This window comes from Phyllostomus discolor, chromosome 11 (assembly GCF_004126475.2).
Source record: "Phyllostomus discolor isolate MPI-MPIP mPhyDis1 chromosome 11, mPhyDis1.pri.v3, whole genome shotgun sequence".
Classification (NCBI taxonomy): Eukaryota; Metazoa; Chordata; class Mammalia; order Chiroptera; family Phyllostomidae; genus Phyllostomus; species Phyllostomus discolor.
Window position 1 is genome coordinate 68,257,550 of NC_040913.2, and position 15,555 is coordinate 68,273,104.

Consider the following 15,555-nt stretch of genomic DNA (forward strand, 5'->3'; position numbering starts at 1 on the left):
GCTCCTCTGATTTCATACATTCCATCCATTTTCTACTACTTCACGTTTAGGAATATCCATGGTTTTAAAACCCAATTTAATTTGTTTCTAGCTTTATTGAGATATAACTGATATACAGAGCAGTGTAAGTTTAAAGTTTACAGTATGTTCATTTTATGCTTATAGATTGCACAATGATTACCACTATAGCTTTAGCTAACATCTCCATTATGTTACATAATTACCTTTTGTGTGTGTGTGTGTGTGGTGAGAACATTTAAAATCAACTCTCTCAGCAGCTAGGAAGTACATAACACAATATTACTAATTACAATCACTATGCTGTACTTGAAATCCCCGGAACCTATCCATCCTGCAACTGGAAGCTTGTGCCCTCTGGTCAACGTTGACGTGTCCCTATTTCCTTTGTCCCCCAGCCCTGCTAAGCACCATTCTACTCTCTGAAAAAACCCAATTTTGAAATTTCTTTCATCGTCACTACCTTTTTATTTTGTTTGGGAAAGCAAAAAAAAAAGTGAATCTTTAAATAACTCCACAATCTTGTTTATAGTAGGCTCTCCTGCTAAAGTTAGTGTGGATATAGCAGTATTAACATAAGTTCTTATATACAATTTTGTATTTTAATATTCTAAACAATGAAATTGATGTTAAAACACTATATAGTCTTTAAAACACCATGAATGCCACACAGCTGGAGTTCCTGGCAGTGAGGGTTAACTACAGTGGTGGACTTCCTAAACTGCTGTGTGTCAAGACAGATGTTAGGCGCAGTGGTGAACCACCACCCCGCTCAGCCTCTGGTCTGCTGCAAGCCTCAGATGATCCCTATTCACATTCAGTAGTTTTCATGTTCGATAAGCTACCCACACTTCTGCTAAGGATTCAGGCTGCAACCTGACATGACCAATAATTTCAAGTATATCTGAAAATGCAAATTTTACAGAAAGTTTAAAGTTGCCTGGTAGGAGAAATAAATCTGGAATTACTCTAAAAATGACACTGTCAACAGACAGGAAACACATGCCCTGTCTGTAAACCGAGCAGTTAAAACACCCATCACAAACTCCCAGGAGAGACCCCCTCAGGCCACATGGTCACAGAACCCTTTCAGTGCTGCCCTATGAGCTAACCTGTGGTCGTCTAGGTTGTTCAGGCAGAGCCATGCTCCAGGCATGCAGATGGAAAAGAGTTCGAGCTCTTTAAGAGAAACTCCCCCCAATTCCCATCGAGCGCCACAGTATCATGTCTTTCTAAAACTACAGGGGCAGCCTGTTTTCCTCTGTTTCTATGTAATACTGAAAACAGGGAGCAGAAACAGTATGATAGAACCCTGCATTGCCAGGAAAGCTGGTTGGCGGGGCGGGGGGGGGGGGGGGGAACAAAACAATGAAAGGAGATAAAATTACAGGAAAGAATAATATTCTTTCTATTTAAAAATACAAATTTGGGGAAATCCAATGTTGGATGCTGAAATAAACACTGCAGGTTAAAGCCCGGTGAGGCGCTGGGCAAGAGCACCCAGAGGGCAGGTGGCATCGTGCTGATGACTGGGGAATTAAAAGAACAGTTGGCGTGGGCAGCCCTGAACAAATGCAGTACACTCTTCTCCGAGTCGGGATTCAGCAAAACCTGGTGTAGCCCCAGGAGTCTCCTACTGGGACAGTCAAAAGACAAGACTAGTAAGCAAAAGCAGTCAATAAAACAGACGGATCATTTCACAGCAGCATTTTACAAGAGATAGATATATAAAAATAGATTTGCCTGCATAGACCTACAAAAAGGTTACTCACAGAGATTACTGTAGCTCCAGCAGTTACCCATTGATCATAGAAAATGCCCAGTTCATCAGCTTAACGCTTGAGAAAAGTTAGCTAGGAAAAGAAGCCAGCTAATTCAAAATCTGCTGTTCTAGTCAACTGGAAGCAAATTAGTTTCAAATCTCCTGGCAGCCCCTTTAGCCCTGCACTGCACGCGGTGATGTCAGTGGAAGCACTTTGAGCCCCGGGAGCCCGGGAGAGGAGCTGCCGCTTCAGTCCCTCTCACAAAGGCTAAGCAGCCCGTCTCGCTCGCCCTCTCTGCCTCTGTTGCTGCTCTCTACCTTGGTTGCTTACCGAAAAAAAAAACCACCGTGGGGCTTTTCTATATTTGTGAAAACTACTTCCAAAGAGATAATTGAGATGATGGGAGTGAGCTTTAATGTAACCATTTCCCAGTGCAGCAGCAGGAACCCCAGCAAAGGCTCCGAGAGGACTGTACCATCCTGGGTGACATCAGAGGTGGGGCTGTCATCTAAGTATTATGCAGCATTTTCTGTGATGCGAGAATGACCCGCGTGAAAGGAGGTGGATGGTTTCCCTTTAAAAGGATTTAACTCTCGGGTTACTTAAGCAGAAAAGGCAAAAGTAAATATAATGTTGAAAAACTGCTGCAGGAAGATAAACATCCTGCTGCCCATCCTCATCCTACTGCTGAATGACGCTGCCATTGAAAGTCACTTTAGCGATGATTACATTACCGTTCCTGTCATTAGATTAATATTTAATGGGTGACTGATGTTACTTGGAAAATGTGTCATGAAAAGATTCACAGTCATTAATGTCTACTTTAAAATATGATGGCATAAACTTTTATATCACTAATAGTACCTTGGATGTATGTAGTACCTTTCAACACAATCTCAATAAAAATACTGAATGTAAAAACTAATGGTTTTGTAGATGAGAAGAGTGAGGTGAAGAATAGCATAAGATAAAGAGCATAATGTAATATTGGTCCTTAGTCTTGGTAATGGAGGTTAATACAAGCATTAAAAGTAATTCATCTTCTATAACCTAAATATTCTAATCAGTATAAAAGGCAGAGGCCAACAACACAAAGCAACTGATGTTTATTTTTATTCATTCCATATACATTTACCAAGTGCTTAACAGGAGCTAGAATATGTATTGAGTTTAATTTAAAGTGCACATTTCTGATAAATAATATAACCAGAATACAAAATTATTTATATAATGCTTATTATGTGCCAGGCACTGCACTAAGCACCTTTACTGTATTAGCTTGTTATTTCTACCCGCAGCCCTCTGGGATAGCTACCCTAAGTAACCCATTTTACAGGCAGGACCACTAAAACACGAGAGGACACAACTTGTCTGAGATCATGAGGCTACAACCGGCACAGACAGGATTCAAACACACGCACTAAGGCTACGAAGTCCACCCTCTGGGCCACTAAGCTATACTGCTTTTTAGGCCTTCCTTGTGAAGTAGAAGAATTCTAAAGGAAAATAATTTTCAGGATTTAGAACCACAGCAAGCCAAAAATAGCCACCTCTGAGAAGATATGCCCAAATAGAAGAGGATTAAGGTAGAGAGTGCACGGAGAGAAGGTATACCGAGACAGTGAAAATAATACGCAGGAACAGAAGTTTAGTGCTCAATGCTCAAGGAACCCTGGGCCAACGGCTTAAAATCTTTCAGCTTCAGTTTCCTTATTTTTGAGCTTTTAAAACTACAGACAGTAGAAGAATGTGCCCAAAGCACATAATCTGGACTTGTCATCAGGGCTGTATCACTTCCCAACTATGTCACTATAAGCAAGTTACCTAACCTCTGAGAGGCTCGATTTCCTCATCTAAAAAAAACAAGACAACAATGGCGTTGTTCTCAGGGTTAAATGAACGATGAAAATAAATATATAAAGCATTCAGACTAGCAACTAGTATATAATAAAAGCTCAATAGTAATACATTCTATTGTTGTTAATATAATCATTACTTTTAGTATTATCATGACTACTTAGTATTACTTTTAAACTAAAACTGCCAGCCCCCACCCTTTCCAAAGCCCATCCAAGAAGAACTGCTATTTTCCAGAGTTGGTTGGAAAGCAGAAGGGACAATCTCTGTTGGCTTCATACAAACATTCACCAACCCAAGCATCACCAATTCCCTAGGAGATGTAAGCTGAAGTTGCTGGGCATGCCTTCCAAGAAAGCTACTTACAAGGGGAAAAATAGGGGTATGGAATGGACCCTTTTGCCAACGCCAACCTCTTCCTTCCTTTGCCTGGAAGACGGACAGGGGTTAGGGCTGACACAGCCATCCTTAACTGTGGGCATCCCACCAGGCAGGGAAGCAGGACAGAAAGGGCCCCAAACCCACCACAGCCCTTCTGCCCCTATTAAACTGCAGCATTTCATTCAAGTTTTCTAGTATATGCAACTCTTCAGGATACTGATATACAAAGGTGCAATTGCCCTATAATTTCAAAGGCGAATCTGATGCATGGGGCACGACTTCTCTGTAAAGTCCTCTGAGCCCACATCCTGTCCAATGACAAGTCAAAGTCAATGGATGACCCCATGGGAAACAAGAAAAAGCAAAATACACTGCTTCCCAATACTTGGTAGCTCTTTTCTCCTATTATAAGAACAATGAAGGATTGAGTGGGTGGGGGGCCGGCATGTGAAATGTTCCTCCTCCATCTGACTTTCTCCTAATCTCTGAACGGATTCAGATATCCCATCTGTGTGCTCTTAGGTTAAAGCTAAAAGGAGAAAAAAAAAACCCAAATACATGAGGAAGGGTGCTTAATAAAATCAGGGCTATTATACAGGCTGTGTACCTAAGATGGTCCCCCCTAAACTGCCAATTACTGGTAACCCTCAGGAAGTAAGTAGGTCTCAACTGCACAAATGTCTCCTTTTCATATGTCTATAGCAAGTCACATTAGATTTTAACTAACACTGTCTTTGACTGATACTCTAGAACTCGCCATTTCAAAAAGTGAGACTTGAAAGTAAACTTGTTACATGCTTTCTAATCTGTCATGTGCACTACCTCTAAAATGTATGCATACAGAAACAGCATGTGAGTCTGTAACTGTGTTAACAATGCCATCCTGAGGCTCTCAATTATTTTGTTTTGTTTCTGAAACATACTCTAATAAAGCTGCCTTTATCCTTGACAGATAGGTAATATCAATAATATTCAGAGAAGAAAACTATTAAAATATTCACAAACCAGTACTGTTTACACCTCTTCTGTAATACACAATAAATTATTTTCTGAGAAATATCATTGACAGATTGAAATAGTCAAAAGAAGCTAGATTTATAAAATGTACTTTTTGATTAAAATTTAACCCTTTGTGACAGCATGGATGGACCCGGAGAATATGGTACTAAGTGAAATAAGCCAGTCAGAGAAAGACAAACACAATATGATCGCACTTATATGTAGAATCTAATGAACAAACTGAACAAGCGAAATAGACACAGACTCGTAGATAAGAGAGCAGGCTGACAGCTGCTGGGGTTAGGAGGTGAAGGGATTGGGCAAAGAAGAAAAAGAAAAAGAACTCACAGACACAGACAACAGTGTGGTGACTGTAGAGGCCGGTGGAAGGGGAAAAGGGTATAAGGGGGATAAATGATGATGAGAAAAAAATACAGTAAAAAATAACCTATTTTCTTTAAACGATTTTCTTTATTTATTTTAGAGAGAGGGAAAAGGAAAGAGAAAGAGAGGGAGAGAAACATCGATCAGTCACCACCATATGCTCCCCTAATGGGGACCTGGCCTACATCCCAAACATGTGCCCTGACCAGAAATTGAACCAGCAACCCTGTGGCTCTCAGGCTTGCACTCAATCCACTGAGCCACACAATCAGGGCTAAAGAAATATTTTATAAATAAAAGTATGCCCACTGACTGCAACCAATGGTTTTCAATAAAGTGTATGAAATTTAAATTATGAAATATGCTGAATGTTAACATATATTGACTACATCTTCTTATTTCCTGCAGTGATGTGCTGGCACTGGGGGCCTTGATCTTGAAGAGGCAGCCCCTCCCACAGCTAGCTATTTCCTGGAGGTAGCAAAGGACTTCCCTGAGGGTGCACTTTTGATGTACCGACCAAGCAGTCCAGAGCCACACCGCACTACCCCTTCCATCAATCTCTCTCACACTAAACCAGTACAGTCCAGAGCTCTAAATCACCCCAGGGCCTGGGACTGGACAACTAGGAACCAACCCAACAGACCACAACCCATGAAATTATTCAAACTACCCAATCCTAAATTTACTCAGGTATCCACCTGGCTCACCCATTCCTTCCCAGGAAAATGCCACTGATGCTGGGTCATGCTCTGTCCCGGCCCCTCTGCCTTGTCCCCAGTGGCCCTGCAGGTGCACCATGCCCTGTCCTCGTAGGGATCCCCGGGGACAAACTTCTTCCTTCGTGACAATTATCTCTGTGTCTGTAGGTCTTACTGTACCTGATTAAAATAAATCTCAGGTACAAATTTTGTAAAGTTTTAAGAGAAATAAAAAGTTTTTCATTAAGAACAAAATTTCAAATCAGTAATGTATTTCTAGACTTGAGTGTCACTAGCACTGTCTCTTTAGTTTAGAAATGACAGGCTGTAGGTAATAAATTGTTATTTGACACAATGTGTTATTTCTCAAAAAAGTCAAAGTAATACAAACAGGCAATTTAGTATGAGATTTTAAGTTAAAATTGTTTTTAAATATATACTTTTTTAGGATGTAGGTCAAATAATCTAATAGCTTACAATATTTTCTTTATTATGTTAATTTATACATACATACAATCACATACTACATAAAACAATGAAAAACACTTGCTTCGATTCAATTCCATTTCAGGGAGTTATTTCATTCAAGCTTCTCATGTGCAATTTGTCATCAGGATCTTTGCTACCACTAGAGTCTCATTCTGAGTTATATTATAACTTTGGCTTGGTATTAAGTTGAGATACAGCAATTTTTAAATCTGCATGATGCCGTAACTGAGAATGCTACCTTAATCCACGATATCTGCCCACTTCAGGTGACTTCCACAATGTAGCCACCTACTGTGTGACCTAGTCATCTTTAAAAAGATGGTTTCCAGCTGCCACTCTAGCATCATTTACAACTCTAGGATCATTTCTCGAGGAATAATTACTAAATGTGTGTCAAATTTGTTCTCTTCCCCACTTTTTAGTCCATTTAGTGATCGCTATAAACATCCCAACTGGCACGCAGTCTGTAGTTAGTTCAAGTTAATATGTCTTCTCCAAAAACTTCTTGGTTATTCAAAATAATCTAAATGTCCCTAATACAGAATCAGTAAGAACTTGAACACAAGACCACGCCTCCTTTTCTGATAACTTCTGAGGAAAACATCCTTGCCCTACTTTGAGGGTATAGAGCACAGGTGGCAAACACAAGGCCCGAGGGGCAGGCCGAGTCCAATCTGGCACCTCATTTTATCAGCCCGGCACCTTGTTTCTCTCCAGCAGCAGCACCGAGCCCCTTGCCCCTAGTTAAGGAGTAGTTACATTTATACAGTCCTAAAATTACATTCGGCCCTTTGAAGGCAACCATGAGAATGCTGTGGCGCCCCAGTGAAAATGAGTTTGACACCCCGGCATAGAGATTATTACCTCCTTTTCACAGGCGAAGAGCATACAGAGTTTAAGCCCCCCCCCCAACACACAATTAGAAGATAATGGGAGCAAGAAAAACCCCTCAGGCCAAAGTTTAAAGAGAAGAAGAGAAAGAAAATGGAACGCATTGGCTGCCTAAATGTGAGGACACGGAAGAACAACAGGAACAAACAAAACCAGTACTTTACACTGGGTTGTACTTCACTCCTGTCTTTATTCTAGCATAGTTTGGGAACTTAAACAACTTCTCCCTTGTTAATTGTTTGCATTAACTTATTTATAGTACTCATTTTTATTAATAGGGATCATATAAATACCATTTTTAGCAAATACATAATATGCCATTTAGTAAAATAATTTTTTAAATTATTGAATACTCTGGTTATTTCCAATAATGTCCTAGGTAGATTCTTGAAATGATAACGGGCTACTTAGTATTATACAGAACGTAATCCAAATACAAGCTCCACTGACCCCGATAAAACCTGTAATTTGCATCTGCCTTGTTCACTGCTGTATCCTCATGTCACTGAGCTGCCCAGGAAGCATAAACCTCAGCGTGCAAGGAGGATGTTTATGGTCAGTGGGAAACTGTCTTCCTCACGTGCAGGGCCCAGGACGGAACCAGAACCCACGGGGACCTCGACTGCACAGGAGCAGAAGGGAAACAGTCTCTGGGCTAATGCGGTAACCTGTGGGGGGCCCTTATCCATACCCAAAGGTGAAACTTGAAAGCCCATTCTCGGAGGAACTGACCTTCCTCAAAGCAGACAAGTCAGCAGGTCTCCGAAGGCACTTAACTGAAGTCAGCCAGAAGGGCCCTGTAAGCTGCACTCTTCGAGCTGATTCCTGGGTCAACTTTAAACTAGGATTAGAATTCTCTATTCTATAAACTCTTCTATTCATTTGCTGTTTCTGGTTTTTTTTTTTTCTTTTCAGTAAGAGATTCTGTTCAAAAACTCTCATCCTGTAGCAATGATGTGGGAATGACGTAATGGCCCACCTCTCTGCAGGGGTGAACCCGTGCCCTGCATGGCACACGACTGTTGTGTGCTGGATAACAGGGAAGCAGGCCCAGGGCGACTCTCGACCCAGGCCAGCAGCAGAGCACAGTCTGGGATGGGAGCGTGAGGAACATCCCCACCGGCTCTCTCCCCCACTGGCTCCTGTGACGATGTGCTGTCCTGTTGTGAGTCTCCCCCTTCTGTCATTCTGCTGCTTCCCTGGCTGGTGGTGCTTCTTTGCCCTTTAATTATACAGAGTACCAGGAATGATTAATTCTCAGCCCACTGCTCTTCTCACTTGGTATTCTTGGCCTTCTAAAATGCAAGCTTACAAGAACTATCTATCATCTAACAGACAGACTGGTGTGGTGGCAAATGTATCCTAAAAGAGTTAATACACATAAAGCGTTTAAAACAATCAGCAGCACAGAGGAAATGTTTATTAAGAACTGCCTGATACACTCTTCCGATGGCACCGTTGCCGTCGCTGCCCCTCTGGGCCTCCCTCCTCCCCAACGAAATCTCTGGGTTACTTACCACACAATTTGGGAAAGTAATTTTGCCTCTCTGAGTCTCAGCTTTTGCCTGTTACTTTTAAAATCTCCTTAAAAGTCAACTTTCCCCAGCCTTTTGTACTCACCAAAATAACAACTTGCAATTAATTTTGATTCCTGATTCAAACAATTATAACTGCAGGCAAATGAGATGCTTCTCTCACAGGGTTGTAAAGATTAAAATTATAAAGGTCTCATGAAAAAGTAATGGAAAACTACCAAATGGTATTTGAAAGCAAGGCTCCACATTGATAATGCCAGACACCTAGACCTGGCACCCCCTGTTAAGTGGAAAGCCCCCATGGGGAGGAGACTATGCTACGTGAAAAGGGGCTAGCGGCGGACTGCTATGGGCAGAACGAGGAGAGAAAACCAGAAAACTCGAGACTAGCTTGCATCCTTTTAACTACAAGAGTGAAGGAAGCCACACACACACGAACACACACACACGTGTGAATTCTCACCAGGTACAGTTAAAGGTCTCAAGGCTACATTCCTACCAGTCTTGGCAAAAGGGCCACTTAATTTATGATAATGGCAACTTACGATAATGACAACATAGTAAGTAACTCACAATTATGACAACATAATGAGAAAAAAAGTACAAAGTAAACCCCAGCTAGAAGCAGCTCACACAGAATGTAGTTAGCTGGCACGGGAGAGGACTCAGGGGGAGTCAAAGGGACGTGTGTCTCTCGGTGAGAACAGGGAAGAATCTGCATTTCCTGGGACAGGCTAATTTGACCGTGCATTGCCTACCCACATTATTTCACTGAACCACACAGTGCCTCCACTCTCTGAAAGGCACCACCAGGTGAAGAAAATGCAGACTGAAGAAGCAGATTCTCCCTTTCCTGGGATTGTGTGTGGGGCCCAAGCAACCACAGGCCTCTCTGAACCGTGTCTACCATCCCTAAGAGACGGGCCTGTCCAGAGAAGCAGAGGAGAAGCAGAGTCAGCACTTCCTAACTACCTGACAGATGTCTCATGCTACACACTCAAAACGTCAAACCATGCTGATTAACCTCCCTGAAATCCAGCTCCTGGGAGAGCATCCCTATTTCAGATGCAGCGCAGCGCAGCACTACCCTCTCCTGTCACCACAGTGCTGTGTTTCAGAGTCCCTGTACCTCACCATGTGCTTAGTCTCTGAGATTACTACTATTCTCTTAAAGTCAGGCACCCATTTCTTCATTTATATTTTTATTACTACCTCTTCTCTACAGCAGGTACTATTGCTACAGAAATTAGCCACTGGTCCCACACGGCCTGCCCATCTCAACACACATTCACATCCTCCAGCGCACTCTGAGCCCTGTGTGAGATTTTCCCTCCTGACACGCTTTTCTGATGGCACCATTGCTACAGCCGTCCACTCTATGCTCCCCCGCAAAAGAAACAAAAGGAAACTTTAAATGCATCCCCAATGTAACTAAATTAAAGCTGTAATTCTTTAATTTAGGAGGCAGCAAAGTTTTTCTGTAAAAAAAGTAAACATTTTTAGCTTCATGGGCCGAAAAGGTCTCTGCAAATATGCAAAAACAGCCACTGACAACAGTCATTTATTCCACGGCTGTGTTCCAATGAAACGTTACCTACAGAGACAAGACGTGAGGAGGATTTGGCCCTAGGGCCACGCTTTGCCAACCCCGGCTTCAGCTTACCACTCGAGATACTTGGCAATCTGGCCACTAAGTCTAACCTCGATGGCCCTGTGCATCAGGGTTTTCTTTTTAAATGTAACAAACACATATCATATAAGAGAATGCTGCAAGAAAAGCCCTAGTTTTACAAATTAAAAAACTGAAGGCAGAGCGGTTAAACAGCTTCTGGCCAGGACTGGGAGCCAGGGAAAAAGCTACCACCCAATGCTGCCTGTCCACTGGTCAACTCAGTGCCCACCTAAGTGGCAGGGTCCCTTTTGGACCTTTGCTCATATGGTTCCTCGCTCCTTTCCAACCACCTCTTAGTCGTCTCTGATGTCTCCACTCAAATGCACTTCTCATGGAGGCCTTCATGCCCGACCCCGCTCAGGGTGACCTCTCCTTCCCTTTTATACTCTCAGAATAGCGGGTCTGGCACAAATAACGCCCCTTTTTTTTATTACAAAATCTTTTAGTACAAAATTATAAGATGTAATTCTGTAACATAACTATCACGCACTCAAGCACACCATTTGGCATTTTAGGTGAAATGTTTAAATTAAAACTATATATTATTACACCCATACTATTACCCTACCAAACACTCAAGCAGGCCTTACTTCTGCTGGACCCTATATATATACAGTCTGTGCTTTTCTTTGGGTGTGTATATATATATATATATATATATATATTCACAATTTCAGACTGCCTTCCCTACTTACTTTCTAGTGCACACTTCCTATATCCTTGGTAACTACCATGATGCTCAGAAATTAAAAGGTATTCATTAATTCTTTATCAGGAGGATGAGGTTCACTTACAAGGCATCCCATGGATTCATGCACTTAAAACAATTCCCACCACTCTCCATATTTATACCAATTATAGCGAGTGGTCTCTGTACAGTAAATACACCCATTTTTTAAATGGATGAAAAAGAAACTAAGAGCACAAACCAATCCCTTTGGCCTTTCCAGTCTGAGGTACATCTTACAAAAACAGTTATGACACTAGAGATTCAGTAATTGAACTACACAAACAATTATTTTATTGCAAACATCTTATTAGTGTAGTTGATTTAGAGTAATAGTTATATTTGTAGGACTAGGAAAATGTCCTTCAGCTGATTTTTTCTGTTACCCAAGTCTAAGGTAAGAGAAGTGCATCTTAATTTTTCTGGCACCATGGACCTCTAGAAGAAAGCTATGGACTCTCTCCCAGTCAGAACTTCCACACAGATATTTACACAAACCCTGCATAAGATTTCTGGGGGCTCACAGACCCTATAAAGCTAAAAACCCTGCCACAGAGGGTCTCCTGTTAGACACTCACAGCTCTCACTCACTAAAGACATTTTCCTTTTCATTCAACTCATTCAAGGAAATTTCAATCTGCCAAAAGTATCTGGCAGTAATTTGTTAACATTTTCAAAGAACAAATGACTACACCCAAATCAGATGTGAAAGATCATCAACAGTGGAAATGGAGTTAGGAGTCAATGAGTGGGAGGGGAGAGGAGAAGTATCACCAGTGACTGACAGCTTTCAATTTCATGCCACCACTTCACATGAAAGCTCAGGTGCCCTAGACGCATGCCCACGTGCGAGCAGCACAGTTTCCTACTGGCAACACGTCACTGCTAAGCCTCGAACATCAGAAGTAGTGGCTTCATGTCCTAAAAACAACAACTCAAGCTAAGAAAAAGTAGCAGGAACAAGTAATCGTAAAATCTCCCTTAAAAACTCAAATTTGGAGATTAAAATAAGTCCCTTAGCTGAGTACCAGCGGACTAACACACTGTGACTGCAACAATCAATAAATGACAAACAATAAAAATGGTACATAGTTGTGGAATTTTAATTTCTTTTCATTCAATCCTTTTTATAAGACTTATTTGTTAAATGTGTTGCTAAATAGAATTTAATTTTGTCTTTTGTAGTCAGCATGAGAATGAGAGCAAGATATCACAAAAATCTAAATTTTAAGATGCAACATAAAATGGTTAAAATCAGCCCCGGCCAATGTGGCTCAGCTGGGTGGAGTATAGTCCAGTAAACCAAAGGGCAGCAGGTTCAAAAGGCCCCCATTTGGGGCACGTGAGGGAGGCAAGCAATCGATGTTTCTCTCTCATATCAATGTTTCCCTCCTTCCCTGCCCCTCTCTCTAAAATCAATAAGCACGCCCTCAGGTGAGGATTAAAATAAAATAAAATAAAATAAAATATAAAGTAAAGTAAAGTAAAGTAAAATAAAATAAAATAAAATAAAATAAAATAAAATAAAATAAAATGGTTAAAATCAAGCTATCTGTAGAAGTAACCCACCCTGAACATAATAGGTGAACTGGTAAATGTGGAGTTTCAAAAACAGCCAAATTCTGATCAAGGTACAGAGTGTAAACTTAGTCTAATTTAGTGAAAGAGAAACCTGTAAATAAATGAGTGCCTTTCAGAGTGACGGGTTTAGTAACAGAGGCAGACTCCATGGTACAGTGGGGACCACCCAAGATGGGGGTAGTCAATCAAATTGAGAGGAATTAAATAAAGCTTCTCAGGACATACACTTCAAATTGCAATTTTCTGAACTGATATTCAAGGCCTTCCATGATGATACCTTCAAGTTCACTTCCCCACCTGAGTCAGTATTGTGCTGTCCTCCACATCACTCTCCTCTCTCCCAGAAAAGAATATTCTGCCCACTCTCTCCACACATTCAATACTACCTGCTCCCTCATGGCACAGCGCAGGTCACCAGCATCCCTCTAGGAAGCCCCTGATGGCTCCCTCACACTCTGCTGCGTCCTCTCCTCTGCTGTGTATGGGATGATGACCACAAAGCCGGACTTCCCTGCTCCTGTTCCAACAGTCTGTCCCCTTGGGAGAGCGGATGTCTGTCTCTGTGCAGGACCTTTAACATGGAATCGGTCCTCTGTTCATGAGGTTTGTTCCAATTATCTGGCACTTAATTATATATCATCTACTTAATAGCTCCTGGTAGAAATGATGTCTTGCTTGTAAGTTTATTAGCTTCTTATAAGCAGTGATTAGCAGTATTGGATACATAGCAAATACCTGTAAATAAATATTTGTAGAAACTAAATGTATTAAACAAACAAACATTTCCTGTCCCTCTTTTTAAAATTTTTCCAAATAGTTTTATGGCTCTATAATTAAATTTATTGGGGTGATACTGGTTAATAAGACCATACAGATTCCACGTGCATGTCCCAATCACACATGGTCTGCACAGTGCACTGTGTGCTCGCTCATCCACAGTCACCTCATCTTCCCTCACCACGCAGGGGACCCCTTCACCCCTTAAATAAATACTATCTGGATGTAAGAACCAAACCTAGACAAATCTTAGTTTCAACAAATTCTGGGGAACCTGTTACCAAAAAAAGAGAGTATCTGGTCATTTTTCCTTTAAACTGAAAATCAGAACAAGGCCTCAATCTTCTCTTTTAAATTCTGTTCATTTTAACCAGTACTAACTCAAAGTTCACTGGTCCCAAGGACAACTAAAGGGGCCATATTTTAGATATCGAACAATCTGTCATTTGGGGTGAGCTGTCTAAATTATTCTTCCTAGTAGAGGTAGGTTTTGAATTGAGCCATCCCTATGCATTTGTTGGGGCCCCCCTTTAACCAACAGAAACGTTTTTCTAAAATAGCTTGCAAAGTTTCTGAGGCACTGAAATAAAAGCTATCTACACCTCACAAACTGACCCGGATGTATATTAACACCCCTGCCTTATCAAGTGAACACGGACTGGGCACCGCAACCTATGAACATCACAGGCAGGCTCAACACGGACACGGCGCTGCTGGGAGAAGGCGCGGACAGCCTGGCTGCAGAAGGCAGGGTGCTCGGTCTTGTTCTCTGCTCCTCTGTGTCTCGCCAAGAATTCTCCTCTACTTCTACGGTGTTGAAACAAACAAAAATTTTAATTTATGTTTCAGTATTTTAGTGTTCTTTTTTACTACTGTCACATCCCTGGCATTCTAATTTCCCTCTGCTGGGATATGGAGGTTGTTGGAATTTACACTGCAAAGAAAAAGGGGTGGCTGGGTGCCCCAATTAAATGGATAAAGAACTCAGACTTCTCAGTTTCCTGAGACACAGGAGACTCCCCACCATGGGCGGACCTCTTTAATTCAGTGGCCCTGTCACCGAAGTCTGATAATGCCAGGGAAGGGAGCTGCACTTAATCTGACGCCTGGGGCCACACTTTCTTCCCCTTCCAAAGGAAAAACGCAAGGAGTTATTGTGCCACATCAACATACCTCAAGAAATAATGAGCTGGAAGGAACCCAGGAAATCATAGAGACCAAGCTGAAATTTTTGAGCGGAGAAATTGTGCCTTCACATGGTGTCTGACACAGAAGGCCCATGTGTAAAACAGAACGGGGTGCTGGTGGCTGAGTGGGGCTGGGGCACGGACTGCTCTTCGACTGCCAGTTAATGACAAGGGCAGGGTTACAACCCACTTTCATGTGACGTTAGGGGACTGGCCACTGGGTACGGTGGTACCTCACTCGGATTCTCTGTGAGGATGCAGGACACGGGGGAAGGCAGGCTCTGAAGTGGAGCTGGCTTGCCAGCTCCGTGGCTTCCTGGCTGTGTAACTGGAGGTTATGTCTTTTAAACCTCAGTGAGTGCCATCTATGAAGTAAAAGGGGGAAAAGATAACAGAAATCTTCTGAGATTTAAAGCACAACTAATATAAAAATTTCCTAGCGGAGTATCTGTTACAGAGTGTGTAACACTATTCTCTCCTGTTTGCATTATCTGATAGAAAATGGTTCTTTATCTTTGCTTTCCAAATAGCATTTTAATTTTTTTTTTACAATTCACATTTCAAGGAACAGAGAGAGACAGATACAGATACAC

General features: G+C 41.8%; 1 protein-coding gene across 2 annotated transcripts in view; it reads right to left on the reverse strand.

The window, feature by feature from the left end:
- PSD3 (pleckstrin and Sec7 domain containing 3) overlaps positions 1–15,555 on the reverse strand; it is a 536,273-nt gene that overhangs the window by 289,635 nt on the left and 231,083 nt on the right. The window lies entirely within an intron of this gene.